Here is a 16195-nt window from a genome sequence, read left to right as displayed (position 1 = left end):
GGAATAATCTCTTCAGCTTTTCAGTTGAAACGTATGTTGAGATACAACTTCATCAGTTGTTTACAGTGACTTGGTGACATCAAGGCACACACTAGTCAGAGATTTGCTGGCACTCATATCAAGAGGTGACAGGATCAGAAATGGAATCTGTTCTTCAGAATGATTAAATATACTTTATCATTTTACATGCTACTAGGTCAATTTGTTTTATTAAAAACTAACAGGTTGCATTTAGACAGTTTTTCAGAGTTTAATGGGGGCTTTTAGGTAATTTATCCCATTTGTGCTAACAAGTGGTAATGAAGGCGGTGCTGGGTAGAACAACAGACTAACCTTTGAGAAATTAGAAGTCAATGGCTATTCTAGTTGTTTCTATTGCTGTAATAAGACACCAAGACACAAAGAAACTTGAGGAGGAGAGGGTTTCTTTCAGTTTACAGCTTAAAATCCACCACGGAGGGCAAGTCAGGGCAGGAACTGAAGAAGATGCCATCCAGGAGTGTTTCTTCATGGCTTGCTCAGCCTGTGTTAGTATACAACCCACAACAACCTACCGACGCATGGCACCACTCACAGTGGGATGGGTCCACTCACATCAATCATTAATAAAGGATTCCCCACAGACATGCCCACAGGCTACTCTGATGGAAGCAGAGGTTCTTCCTTCCATGATGACACCAGCTTGTGTCAAGTTGACACAAACAACTGACTGTTCAAACAGCTCACAGCTAGGAATGTGTAGAGCCATTTTCTGAGGCCTTCTGATCTCAAGGCCAGTTAACTTCCACATACACCAGGCTAGCATAGCATGGCTACTCACGATGAATTATGAAATTCCTTCATAGCATAGACTTCTCACACTCTATTTTTATAACATCCATCAGGACAGTGGTTACTGAGGAGGCCCAGGATTGCAAAAGCGGCCCATCTTTGATGCACGACTCAGAGTTTAATGTTTCAGGAGAGAATATCATGCTATTACTTCCCTTTTTCTCCATTGGTCTGAATTACCCACATGGGTTGTTGAAAGCTGGAAGCTTTTGCATCTCTTATGCCTCTCTGCTCAACCAGCTTCCCACTGCAGTTTTCTTAATAACAAGATCCTGGGCTTGTTGACTTTTAATAAAGAGAATATTACACCCACGTGTTTTCAGAAGCAGAGGTAGGTGTTTCCCTACTCCCTTGTTTGCTGACTTTGTGCACAAGTTCCCAAATGTCAAAAGATAGAGCATGTTTTCATGAAATAAGTTGTAAGTTGTTTCATTCCTTTGAAATGTAATAAATCACATTGCACAGGTTTTTAGAATTTTCTTCCTAAAAGATTACTATAAAGGTAGAAAATGTCACATAATACCCTCTGATATGTGAAAACTCATTAATGTCAATATTTTCCAAAATGAACTATTCTACCTCCTTAGAGTGCTTAGGTAATGTTTGATGGTACAGAGAAGGCTACTTTTTCTCCCAGTTGGTCTTATTGTGTTTGTCCATGTTTAACAAAAAAGAAATGGTTGACTCCCATCATACAGAGCATTTAATTTTATTTCTTAACTTAAAAACATCCATTCTTTGAAAATTTCAGACATACATACAATATATCTTGATCATAACCACCCCTCACTCCGACCTCCAACTTTTTCCTCAGACCCTACCATCACAACTTCTTCCAAATTTCATGTCCTCCTTCACTATTATTATTATCATTTTTAACACACTGAGTTCAATTAGTTCTGCTTACATGCTTACGTGTATAGAGCTGTTCACTAGGGCATGGGAAATATACCTGTGAAGAAAAGTGACTCTCCCTTTCCTAGCAGCCATTAGCTGCCAACAGCTCCTCAGCTATGGGTAGGTCTTGGGATCTCCTCCCCTATTTAAGCTAGAATTTTAACTGGATTGATCTTGTGCAGATCTTGGGCAGGTAACTGTAGCCGCTGTGAATTCATGCGTGCAGTAACCATGTCAAGTCCATAGGAAAACATTCCACAACACGCTTCCCCATCTGTCTGGTACAATAATTATGGCTAAAACCTAAGGCTACTGAAACTGTAAGGCCTATGGAAGAACCTACTGATGTTTTTCTAGTAGTGATGTCTAAGTGTGTTCTAAATGTTTATGTTTCTATTCATAGATGTGTGCTGCTTCCTACCTTGGTCAGAGAACCTTCATATTGTACTGGGTATTAGCTAATGCAGAGACTCATTACTGTTAAAAGTACTGAGAGTAAGTGACTGTAGGTGCTTTTGTGGAAATAGTTACACTTTTCCGTTTGATTATAGGAAAATTATCTATGCCTTCTAAAATATACTAAGATACAGAAATCTAACAATTCAAATTGCCCAAAATATAACAATAAATGTACAAAATATGCTTCCAGATATTTCAACATCATTATTTTCAACATCATATTATAATTTCTATTTTCACCAACATTCAGAGTTACATTTCTATACCAGTAAATATGGATAAAATGTACTTTTTTCCTTGAACTGAAAAAAATAGCATTATTTTGTTTATTTATATTGCAATTATGGATTTTTAACAATATCTCCTTTGAAGGTGCTCTATCAACATTGGTCAACACAGATCCATTCTAGGTGAATTTTATTTTTATATTCACTCTCAATTCCTGGTGCCCTCCATTTATCTTATATTTATACCATCTATAAGATATTCAGTCTATATATTTGGAAATGTCTACATCTTTATACATTGTGCACAGTCCATAGGCATATGTGTGTGTGTGTGTGTATTCATCTATTATACCAGCAAGTTACATCATACACAAGAAAAAGTACTCTAACACAGTTGAGTATGGCAAGCCACACAGCTGTAATCCATTATGTTCAAGGTTTCCTGTTTTGATTTGATCTATCAGCACTGTACTGAAAATGGTTTTGTGTGGCTTTACCTCCTGTTACACAGAAGAAATAAAAACTAGACAAAGAGCCAGAGGAAACTTTATCTGGCATTTCCAAATTTCACTCAAAAACAAAATGGCTTTGTGTTTGGTCAGCAGCTCTAAAGACTCGCGCTCCTGTCCTTGTCTAAGTTGCCGTCTTCCCTTCTTTACACCTCTCTCAAACAGCCAGTGTTCACCTTCTTTCAAAGTAGGGACTTATAATTTACAATAGCGTCCTTCTAAAAATTATTAATTACAAACCTAACATTTACCTTTTGTAGCTCTGGCATTTTAGTAGGTTTTATTGTGTATGTTAGAGCTCTTTTTATAGAATTTCAGTGTTTTGGAGTGACCTATCTCATAATTTCTTTCATGAGACTGTTTATTAGCTTATGAATTTGTAAATGTGCTACATCTGGAGCATAGATACTGTATTTCCCCTATGGATTGGCTTCTGTGTTGGCTGTAGTCTCTATTTGAATACTTGTATCTTGCTGATTTGTGGTATTCACAGGAGTAAAACTGCTGCATAATAAAACATATGAGTATTAACAATAAGAATGAGACTTCCCTTCATAATGGCTCTTCTGGTTCACATCTTTCCCATATCATGATTTTAGCATTAAATTATATTCCACTTAGTAAAAGGAGGTACCAAAACTTATTTTATGATTTCTCTAATTTTATTATCCTTTTGAATTATTTCTACTTTTTAATATAGTTTTGATATATTAAAATGACTTGACATACAGCTTTCTATATCAGTCTTTGTCCCAAATCATGGCTATTTTTGAAGATAATTGCATAAACATGTGGAAGTAGATGACAACTGATATAATGTTTTGATGCATTGCTTCAAACTCCTTTCACAAAGCTTGTTCCAATTACAAATCTTCTCATAAATCCTTCTGTGTTCACTTACAAAACATTTATTGTCTTTCATTTTCTAGGTACTGGTAGGCCACTGGGAATTCAGCAAAGAATAAATCCCCTTCTTTGGGATGATTTTGTGGGAGAGAGTGGGTAAGGGAGGGATGATATGATATTAGGTGGGAACATATGGGTGGAAAAGAAACTATTAACACAGTGTTAGCATTTTAGCACAAATGCAAAGGACAACACCATCACAAGTCACAAACACACAGAATTACCATGCAAGAAACAAGAACCAAGCCAAAATGAAAGACAAGTTTGACCTTCTGTAATTCACATTGGTGGAAAATGGAGATTAATTTCCTGGGCAGAGTGGTCTTCATTTCATCAAAATCAATTCTGGTCAGCTATGTTTATGGCCAGCACTATTTACACTGGAAAGGAGATGTTAGATGCTGCCCATGAGGATCCACATGAGATAAGACTTTTTCCCAGAATCAGAATTTATTATAGACTCAATTTAAAAAAAAAGAACAAAAAACAATAACAACCAACCAAACAAAAACCTCTTGAAACTGTTTCTTTTAGCACAGTAATTGTTTACCGGACTCACTCACAAGCAATCTCCTTTGACTTATGACTAATTTGAAACAACTGTGGATTCAATCCAAGCCATGCCCACAGTTGTTTTCAGTGTCTCCACAAAACCCTGAAACTGCCGTGAGAGAATTTCAGAGTCCACCTATGGCATCCTACTCCATGTCTGTCTTTCTGGGTGAACAATCTTCACATCTTAGGTAGAAAAGGATTATGTGGCTCTCTTTCTTTAATCAGACTTATACCAGATAAGTGATGATGGCAAAACAACATCTAGTTAAGAAAAGATTGAGTTCAAGGCTAACCTGGTCTACAAAACAAATTCCAGGAGATCCAGAGCCATTACACAGAGAAATAAATCATGTCTCAAAAAACCAAAAGGACAGTTAGGGTGTTCGGCCATCCGATCACCAGAGTAGGTCAGTTCGGGCTTTCTCTCGACCATTGCCAGTAGTCTATTGTGGAGGTATCTTTGTGGATTTCTGGGGACCTCTCTAGCACTTTGCTTCTTCCTATTCCCATGGGGTCTTCATTTATCATGGTCTCTTTTTCCTTGTTCTCCCTCTCTGTTCTTGATCCAGCTGGGACCTCCCGTTCCCCTAAGCTCTCTTTCCCCTGACCCTTGCCCTTCATTACCCCCACTCATGTCCAGTTTGCTAATGTAGATCTCATCCATTTCTCTGTCATTGGGCAATCCCTGTATCTTTCTTAGGGTCCTCTTTACTAGGTAGCCTCCCTGGAGTTGTGAGTAGCAGTCTAGTCCTCTTTTGCTTTACATCTAGTATCCACCTATGAGTGAGTACATACCATGTTTGTCTTTCTGAGTCTGGGTTACCTCACTCAGGATGATTTTTTCTAGATCCATCCATTTGCCTGCAAACCTCATGATGTCATTGTTTTTCTCTGCTAAGTAGTACTCCGTTGTATATATGTATATGTTTTATTTATCCATTCTTCAGTTGAAGGGCATCTAGGTTGTCTCCAGGTTCTGGCTATTACAAACAATGCTGCTATGAACATAGCTGAGCATGTGCTCTTGTGGTATGATTGAGCATTCCTTGGGTATATGCCCAAGAGTGGTATAGCTGGGTCTTGGGGGAGATTGATTCCCAATTTTCTAAGAAAGCGCCATATTAATTTCCAAAGTGGCTGTACAAGCTTGCATCCACACCCTAACTGTTGTAATAGAACTCACATCCAATGACTGATGGAAGCAGATGCAGAGATCCATGGCCAGGCCCCACATAGAGCTCCAGGAGTCCAATCAGCGAGAGAGAGGTAGGATTATATGAGCAAGAGATATTGAGACCATGACTGGAAAAAGCACAGGGACAAATAGCCAACCTAGTGGAAACACATGAATTATGAACCAATAGCTGAGGAGCCCCCATGGAACTGGATCAGGCCCTCTGGATAAGTGAGACAGTTGATTAGCTTGAACTATTTAGGAGGCCCCCAGGCAGTAGGACCGAGACCTATCCTTAGTGCATGAGCTGGCTTTTTGGAACCTAGGGCCTATGCTGAGACACTTTGCTCGGCCTAGGTGAAGGGAGGAGGGGACTGGACCTGCCTCAACTGAATCTACCAGGCTGAGCTGAATCCCCAGGGGAGACCTTGCCTTGGAGGAGGTGGGAATGGGGGGTGGGTTGGAGGGTGGGGGGGGAGGGGAGGACAGGGGAATCCTTGGCTGATATGTAAAATTAAATAAAAAAAAAAACACCAAAAAGAAAGAAAGAAAAAAAGAGAGAAAGAAAGAGAAATGAAGAAAGAAAGAAGAAATAATGAAAGAGAGAGAGAAAGGAAGAGAGAGAGAGAGAAAGGAAGAAAGATAGAGAAAGAAAAGATGACTGTGGCTCTTTGGTGACTTACAGACAGAAATGGTCATGGCTGAAGTGCCTGACTGGGTTTCTTTGGTGTTTACTCTGGGGAGTAAGTGTTTACTGAGGTTGTCAGCAGTAAAAAAATCATTCCAGGAAAATTGAAACAGGTGAACACCTTGAAGTTCCACTCCCGAATTCAAATTTTACTGATATTTCTTGTTATGAATTATGACTTTCAGCTTCCTTCTCTGGAAGAGTTTATGCTGTTCTATGTTTATTCTACCCATATAATTTATAAGACAGAAGACACAGTCTCAAAATTTCAAAGTTCTAATATTAATAGCTACAAAATTATCCTCAGCTAAGAATGTTTCTGATTAATTTTTAGAGTCATAAATATTATGAGATTACTGAAGAAATAAAGATAGTAGGGCAAGAGGCACAAATACCTTAAGAATTAAGACTAGTGAGTTCTAAATAAATAAGTGCAGGTCAAAAAGTTCCTTTAGTTCCCAGACTTTCACAAACTATATTCTTAGACTAGATGCAAATCCTTGTAAAATTGTCCTCATTGTTCAGCTCAGATGTTGTTGTTTATCCCTTCCACCATTTCCTATTCCCTCCACGCTATACTGGCTTTAGAGCATGCACAGGGCATTTGAGAGTACAGAACTGTTAAAATGAGAAAAGCAAATATGGGGAGAAACAACTAACACTAAAGGCCACTTGAAATACTGTATGAAAACATACGACTATAGAATCTTCATACACACACAGACACAGACACAGACACACACACACACACACACACACACACACACACACACACACACACACACACACACGAAAGGAATCAAAATAACATTACCAAATAATATAGGAGACGATGCCCCAAGAAGGTATCTTATATCACCAAGTAAAGCCAGGAATAGATTACATGTAGCTGAGCCATTGGCCAAAAGGAACCAATAGAACCCCCCCAAACATCATAGGCTATGGCCTATGCTATTGGTTACTCTCCACAACTGATGGTATGGCCCTATTGCTGAAGCTACACTTACGTATGTCACCAAACATGGAGAAGTCAAGCTGGTTCCTAACTAGAAATTTACCCCTACTGCCTAAAGTTAATAGTATTAGAAGGTACTGTTCACGTTACTAGAAGAGAAAGATAATCATCTATAGCACCCAGCCACAAACTCTGATACCTACAGCAGTGACCTGCCTGCAAGATATACACAATATACCACAATAGTGGTTTAATGTTATGGGAGTAACTAATCACTGTTTTTGATTGGATTTTGAGACCCACTACATGAGATGGAGCCTGTACTGGAAACTGATAAAGTGGCCAAGAACCCGAGACTAGATAGATCATGAGCCTAGAGGAAAACCTAATACTATTATTCTATTAAAAGAATATAACAATGGGCTCAGGGGTTTATGTGAAAGAGGAGGTAGAGATTCGATGGATGACTCCAGGGAAAGAGTGTCTTCCAGACACACAGTACAGATGCACATATGACCTCATTGAGACTGTTGTAGCACACATAAGAACTGCAAAGGTTCAAGCCAAACAGAAGTGAACAGGGGGTCCCAACCCTCACCAAGAAGCTAGTTGTAGTTGAGATATGCTGGCAAAGGGAAAATCAGTTTTCTCCAATGGAATAACATAGGATATATCAACAACATTCCAGGGCAGTCCCCATGCCCAGGAGTAGTTGGTAAACAACAAACTACAAATTCTACATTTTTTTTTGTCTGAGTAGTCTTTAGATTGTTCAGTTTGATTTTTGTTTTGGGTTGAGGAGTTTGTTTCTTATTTTTATTTCTTGTGTTTTGTTTTCTTTTTGAAAGAGATAGGTAGGTGTAGGTAGGTAGGTAGGTAGATAGATACATACATGCATACATATATACATAGAGTTGAGTAGGTGGGGAGGTGGGGAAGAACTGGGAGAAGTTTGGGGGAGGGGAAATATGATCAAATATGTTGTATAAAAAATTTCATAAGATGAAAGAAAGAAAAGAGAAGAGTCAGGAAGGGCCAAGCAATATTGAAGTAGTCTGGTGAGAATTTTCATGAAGAAAAATGAAGAACAATGAATTCTCTATTCATATTGTAGCTATAAGGTTCTCTATCTCCACACTCAGCAAAACATTTCTACATACAAAACCTGTGTGTGCTTCGTTTGTTTGTATTTTCTTTTTTTAATTTTCCTTTTGAGATTATGATTTAATTACATTTCTCCCTTCTCTTCCTTCCCTCCAAACCCCTCTATTTACCCTCTACATACTCTCTTTCGAATCCATAACCTCTTTTTTCACTAATTGTTATTGCATGCATGTATGTATATGTGTATGGATATGTGTATACATATATATTTCTAAATATAACCTGCTTAGTCTGTATAATGTTTGCTTGTACATACACTTTCAGGGCTGACTGACACTTAACAACCAGTTGGTATGCTCTTCTGTAGGGACAGCCACCTCTCCTGCTCCCAGATTTCCTCAGTTGACCATAGTTCTTTGTGTAGAGTTGAGGCCTCATGGGCTTTCCTCTGCCCACTTTGGCATGTCCACTGGTGTCATCCTTGTTCGGCTCACATTTGGGCAGGCATGCTGATGGGACTCGGTGGCCGGCCATAGCTTCTGATATTAGTAGGAGACAATCTCTCAGGAAACTCCCCGTCCTCTGGCTCTTACAATCTCTCCTCCTCCTCCTCTGCAGTGTTCACCTTGTCTTAGGTTCAGCAGTGTTTTGTAGATGCACACATTGGTACTGGGGTCCACAACTCTGTATTTTTATTGGTTGTAATTTTCTGTATTGGTCTCCATCAGTTGTAAAGAGAAGATTCCTTGATGGGGGATGAAGAGTTGAGCATCATTTGCTTTTTAGATTTATTTATTTATTTTATGTATACGAGTGCTCTATCTGCATGTACACCTTTATGCCAGAAGAGGGCATCAGATTCCATTAGAGATGGTTGTGAGCCATTACGTGGTTGCTGGGAATTGAACTCTAGAGTGCTCTTAACCGATGAGCCAGCCATCTCTCCAGCCCCTGAGTTTCGTTTTAAGGAAACTGAAATAAGATTTTGTTTACATCAAGGCTGACACAGTTTTATAGGATGCCTAAGGTCACTTGAAAAGTGGTCCTTAAAACTGAACTATTTGGGTGATCACAGAAGCACCAAGACACAGATGTCCAGAAAACAGTTTCAAGGAACCCATTTAATGTAGTTCTTCAGTCTTTGGGTTGTGAGTTTGGATTTCTATTACAAGTGCATTAAGGACAGTGGGCATCTGGAAAATAGTTGTGTTCTTCTGACTCCTTAAAACCCAGGTATAATTTGTCCTGGGTGCCTCATGCACTCTGTCTGAAACTGACTGCTCCTGTAATAATTCTCTGTGATATAAGTAGCATGTCAGGCAAGTGAACCCCAGTTCACTCTCTCTTTCTGTACTACACCATCTCATTTCCTATCCATCACTCTTTCCTACTACTGAATGCCTACATATGTATCTCTAGGTACTAAGAAGAGGAAATAAATTTAGCAAGGAGAAATTTCTGCTGCAAAATCTGCTGTGGAATGGAATTCATTTTGTGGATGCTCTTAGCCACCTTGCGAAAATTGAGTGATTGCTCTGAGAAAGTATGCAGCACATAAACTTCCCAGCAATGTTGTCCATTTGTTCTTTTCTGATAGACCCAGGGCAGAACGCCAGTCATTCTTTTTTTTTTTTTTTTTTTTTTTTTTTTTTCCAGGAGTCACAAAATTTTAGATGTGGAAGACTAGTTGATACAGGAACCTTACCAGGAGGTACAGTTTGCTTCAGCAGAGAGGGGATGGCTGTTAACATACAAATAAGAGGCTTCAATATATGTATGCTCCATGGAGCACTGGAAAATCCCCAAGGAGCTGATTGTGAAATCCTGCTTTTGCTTCTGCCTCCCTCTGGAAACAGCTGTAAGAAGAAAGCAGAAATCAGCTCTGGCAGGAATATCAATCTTGGCTGTTTGCAAAACCAAAATTGATTTATTTTCTGGGAGAGGCCCCTCAGAAAGAAAGTGATGCTTGCTGTTAGAGGGCCCACTCCAGCCTCAGGGGACAGTGCATTAAAACATGCTTCCTTGTTTTTCCTCTTATCATACTGGAGTGAGTAAAGGGCAATGCTTCCCAGACTTTTAAGGATAATCCATGCACACGTCTGTGGGATAATCTAAATTTCTTTTTACTAATTGTCAGGAAATGCTTTTAAAAAAGTTGTTTTTTGCTAAACTCTAACATCTACCGTATTCTGTTGATTTTCCTTCTCCCTGCCATCAAATGCCTTCTAAAGAGAAAGAAAACAAAATGTACACTAATTAATTATCCCAGTGTCAAAATGTCTGTCCCTGGTTTTGGGGGGGGGATGTGTAAAGCCTAAGACAGAAACTTTATAGTTTCTCTCCTTTGTGGATAGATTTCTTGATGAAAACAAAAATGACATTTTTCTTTTCAAAGGCAATGCTTTTTCTCTATTTGTTGAAAATTCTAGAAAGCAGACTTCAAAACTTGTTAATATTTTTAGTGATTAAAACCTAAACTCTCTACCTCTATACCTCATCATTACTGCTGGGACCTGGAAAGATCCAGGCAGAATTTTTTTAAATAAATATATTAAACAAACAAACAAACAAATAAAACCTTAAAAAAACCCAGCAGATCCAGGACTATGTTTTAAAGTAACATTGATATCCAGAGCCTAGATAGTTTAAATAGGGTTTCTGAGGCATAAACAAACAGGTTTGAGGACCTACTGTGTGTCAGAAAGCACACTGAGTACTTGAGGCACAAAAATGACAAGGTACAAAGAAAACCCGAGAACAGTATTGAAAATGGCACCACTGTCAAGTGGTGAGCGTTGGAAGCCATCAGAGGACAGCAGCGGAAGTGCTGCAGACTGTCCGGTTTATTGCTCAGGAAATCTAGAAGGTGCCTAGACTGAGGCTGAAAATCCTCTCCCGTCCCCTTTCTTTTAAACAGGGAAACAGGAAAAGAGAAGTTAAAAGTGGAAGGCAGAAAGAACCCTTAGACCTTTGGAATCATAGTACTGAAGGTACTAAGTAAACCCCTGGGATCACTGACCCCAGCATCACGTGCGAGTTCTTATGCAGGATTTGTTTGCCTTTTTGGCTCAATAGGGATGTTTTGTTTGTTCTTAAGGATGGCACAAAGGTAAATACTGAATGGCTGCTTCATGGGTATTAGGAAGAGAACCAAAGGAGTATAATTTGATTATTTTACAAATTGCAAACCTTCCGGCCACCCTTCTCACTGACACATTTTACAAGGTCACATTTGCCTGTGGTCTAGGCTGAGGCTCCTCTGTAAGCCCAAGAAATGTACTGTCCTTGTGGCTTCTACCAACAGGAAAGCCGAACTCAAGCATTCTCGTTCAGCCTGAAATTTCAGCTCAGCTTTGTCCTCACTCCAGCTGTGTTCAACTGGATCAGAGGACATGTTCCACCAACCAGGAGCTCTCTGCTGTCATGAGGAAGGTGCCAGGGAGCTGAAGCAGCCAGAGATGCGGGAAGTAGCAAGACCATAAATGGGACAATTTAGCATCTGTGACCTAGCAGAAAGATTTGCTCCCCGCCACTCCAACACTAATAAAAAATACGAATCATTCTGAATGGCCTTGAGTTTTTGTTTGTTTGTTTGTTTTGTTTTGTTTGTTTTTGTTTTTTTCAGGGCCATATTTAATTAGAGCTGTGTGCCCACGTGGGACACCATACCTCTAGTTAAACAAAGAATTTCCCCCACCAACTTTTGAAGTTGCCCGTCTGCAGCAGTGTTAACACTGCTTTGTCTAACATGGTCGCCAAAAGCCCAAATGGTTAAGTGCTTAAAGTACGGCTGGAGTGACCAGGAGGGAGGCCAAGTGTATACCCCACAGGATTCTGAAGACTTACTTTTAAAGCAAATGTAAGTAAAGATCAAGTCAATGATCTATGTATGGATTGTGTGGAAACGATATGTGAGCTAAAGGAAGCGAAAGCCATGCTATTAATCTTGATGTAATTTCTTTTTGCTTTTTTTTTTTAATAGCATGGCCTCTAGAAAGTCTTAAATTGCGCATGAGATTCACAGTCGTGGCTCACATTATAGCTAAGGTGGACAGGAATGTATATATTTGTAAAAGAAACCAACTACAAACTGTGAGAGGGCATCCTGTGTGATGGAGCTTGGGGTGAAGTTTAACACCCAGGCTCTACTTCCACGCCTAAGACAGACACTGCCTCTTGTGAGTGTAGAATCTTAAGTACAATTTTCAATATTTGGGGTCATCTCTTTTTCTAACCAGGGTGGTAAAATTGCTAATATCTTTCATACAGCCTGCTGATACAAATGATACACTTAAAATGGTATTTATGGACCTGGTTACATGATATGAATATTAGTCAGTAAATATTAGCTTTATTGTCCTGACTATCCTGGAGTGAAGTCTACTGTGCCCAGTGCTCCTTTAGACTTTACTTTTAGTTGAAGCTTCATGATTTCAGAGAAGCTTCCTTTCCTGTTTCTTTTGTTGTTGTTCATCAGCTAGCCCAATGTATACTGGGGATGCATTTACCAAATATCCAAGGACTAAGTCATGAAAGAAGAGAGAATTAATGATTGGTGTCATATTCCATATTTGAAGTATGGAATAGAGGTTCATGGACATCAGAAGTCAAAGAGGTTGAAGACAGTCACAATGTTCATAGATGACATAACTGGCATTTAAATCCTAATTGAGATGAAGATGTGCAAGGCAGGAATTCAAGGAGCAGAAGTACACACACACAATAAGTAAATAAATAATGTAAAAAGAGTTTAAATGATCTGAGGATAGTTTTAAGAGTATAGGAGACGATGAGTATATGTTGTTTCATATGAAGCAGGAGTTGGAAGGGAGGTAGGAGGGATGAAGTTTATATGTGTGTGTGTGGGGCGGGGGGGGGGTGTCCTCTCCAGGTGCCTTGAGGTTAACCTGGGAGGGCCGGTAGTGGAGACAGGCACTCCTGAGCACTGGTGAAGGCTGCTGATAGGAAGGCCGGTGTCAGAGCTCTTGAATGGCTCTTTATAAAGGCAAGGGGCATTCCCCCAAACTCCCGAGTAGAATGTGGGCAGAATAGACTTCACCTGGTCTTGGACTTTAAGTGATAAATTAAGGAGCAAGATGTGCAGCAAGCAAATGGGGAATATTACTTTTTTGTTGTTGGAAGTGGTTTTTTTTTGTTGTTGTTGTTTGTTTTTTGTATATCTGTAGCCATAGACGGTAGAGTCTGGACATGAGAATGGGAAGAAGGGATAATTTAAGAGACACTGGAGACAGAGTTCTAGCTTTGAACATCTCATCTCAGTGGTTCATTACTAAAAGTACATTATGTGACCCAACTAAAGGGCAATCAAATCTCCAAATTTAGAAGTAAAATGAAATTGTAATTCCTTTCAGTTAACTTTTAAAATTACTCATTTTGACTTTTCTTAAATATCCTATATTTGATTTGTTTCTAGGATAGGCAATGTTACTCAGAAGTTATCAATAAATTGAATTCCTCCTTATACTCTCATGGTTAAGTACAAGGTTTTGTGGTTTTTTTTTTAAATTAGTTTTGTTTTCTAAGGTATTAGTTGTATTTATTTTATGTTTATGAGTATTTTGCCTGCATGGATGTCTGTGTACCATGTGCATGCCTGGTACCCTTGCAACCAGAGAAGGGAGCCACGTCCCCCAGAACCAAAGTTACAAAAGATGATAAGACACTTTGTGGATGTGGGAATTGAACCCAGGTTCTCTGCAAGAGCAACCAGTGAGCTACCTCTCCAGCCCTCTCTGTTAGTTTTTGTTGAAATTTTTGTTCACAACTGGATATGGTGGTACACATCTATAAACCCAGCACTCAGAAGGCAAAGAAAAGGGGATAGTCATGACTTTGAGACCAGATTGGTGTGGTGGAATAAGCTTTTTGTACACTGTGAAGATGTGTCACTCATTTGGGTTTAACAAAGAGCTGAGCAACCAATAACTAGGCAGGATTTCTAGATACAGAGGATGCTGGGAAGAAGGGAAGGGTCGGGAGGAGATGCCAGGGACACAGAGCAAGCAGCATGGGCTTTACAAAGTAAATGTAATGTAGCTACATAAAAGATATGGGTTCATTTAAGCTGTAAGAACTGGTTAGAAACAAGCCTAAGCTATCAGTCAAGCTTTTGTAATAAATAAGTCTCCATGTGGTTATTTTGGAGCTGGCTAGTGGGACAGAGAAATCTGCCTACAGATTGGACTGCTAAGTGAAATCCCATCTCAATGAAACAAACAAACAATAACAGTAAATGCATGGCTACAAGTTTTTCTCTCTTACACATCCTTGTTTAGGTTCCTTAAGAACAGGATATATCATTTCATCCTCTGGACTAGAAATTCTACCTGTAGGTTTGGTGTTGAATCTGCAGTTTAAAAAATGACTGTCTCTTACTATAATTGCTCATAATTTATTAAAGAATTTTAATAAGGAGAATTAACCTTTTAAGTCTAACTCAGATCATCAATATTTTGTGAAGTGTGCTTGAACTTTCCAACTTCTTTCTTCCGACTTTACAATTAATCACTTTGAGATTTAACTTTGTTAATTGTCTATATTTGAGTTCCCTGTTTAAAAGCCATTTTTTGATGCTGTAGCACAATCCCTAAAATTAGGTAACTTACAATGAGACATTTCTCAGCTCACAGTTCAGGGAACTGACATCTTTGATTGATGGACTGACACATGCACAGTGAGGATCTTTTAGGAGTATAATCCTACTGTGAAAGTTAAAAGAGCAAGTGAAAAATGGGAGCAAGGGAGGAAAAGGGAGTGAGGGAAGGAGAGAGAGAAAGAGAGAGGAGGAGGAGAGGAGGAAGATTTTAAAATTGTATGAGGCTCTGTGGGTAAAGTTCTGGTGGCACAATCAGAAGGACCTGTATCAGTCCAACCCCTGTATCCAGTTCAATGAGGAGCTTGCACCTGTAATCTCAGTCCCCATACAGTGAGCTAGGAGGTAGAGGCAGGGAAATCCCAGGAGCTCATGGTTCAGCTAGCTTGGTGTTTGGAGTGGTGAAAAAAGACCCTACTCAAACAAGGTGGAAAGGAAGGCTCTTTGACATCAACATGTGTACCATAGTGCGCACACACACACACACACACACACACACACACACACACACACACACAAACTTAAGAAAATCCATCTCGTAATATTATCACAGTGGCAAGTAAGTTTCAACACAAATTTTATATAAAACAGCCATCTCAAAACATACCAGTCATTCTCTTTAATCTGCAGCTCCTTTAATGACAAAAAATTATTCTTTAATTTTACACATACACATATGCATACACAATATTTAGAAGAATATTTGGCACTTTTACATGTTTCTGTACTTACATAATCATTTAGTAAATATAGACATGGCTGAGAGTTCAATACCTCAGTTCCATTATTACACTTTTTGCTCTTGTCTTTTGTATTTCTACATATATTTTAGAATCATCATGCAAATTCTATGAAAACTTAAAAGGGACCTTTTGAAACTCGATAAAAATGTGACTGAATCTGGACACAACATCATGGAACATGGCTATGTTAGCATTACTGAGTCTTCCAACTAGGGTAGAGATATTTTGTCTCTTCATTACCCTCAGCAATCCCATGTAGTTCTCATTGTAGCTGTTCAGAAATCTCTTAGAATAATACATGCAGCTTTTGAGTTTGATTGCTATTTGAACAATGATTTTCAGCATTTAAGTTTTATTTGTGATCATGTCTTAGCTATTGCCATTTTTCTATTATCTATGCATCTTGCTATCTTGCTGATTTTGATTGTTTCCACTAATGTTTGTATTATTCAGAGATGATCATGTTGTCTTTCTAAAATTAAGTTCAATTTTTCCTTATATCCTCTTAGACTTTTTTCTTTTCTCAGTGCAATG

This window comes from Peromyscus californicus, unplaced genomic scaffold (genome assembly GCF_007827085.1).
Source record: "Peromyscus californicus insignis strain IS unplaced genomic scaffold, ASM782708v3 Scaffold_9__1_contigs__length_137607984, whole genome shotgun sequence".
In the NCBI taxonomy this organism is placed as follows: domain Eukaryota; kingdom Metazoa; phylum Chordata; class Mammalia; order Rodentia; family Cricetidae; genus Peromyscus; species Peromyscus californicus.
The sequence above is the reverse complement of the archived record's forward strand: the minus strand, read 5'-3'. Positions refer to the sequence as shown.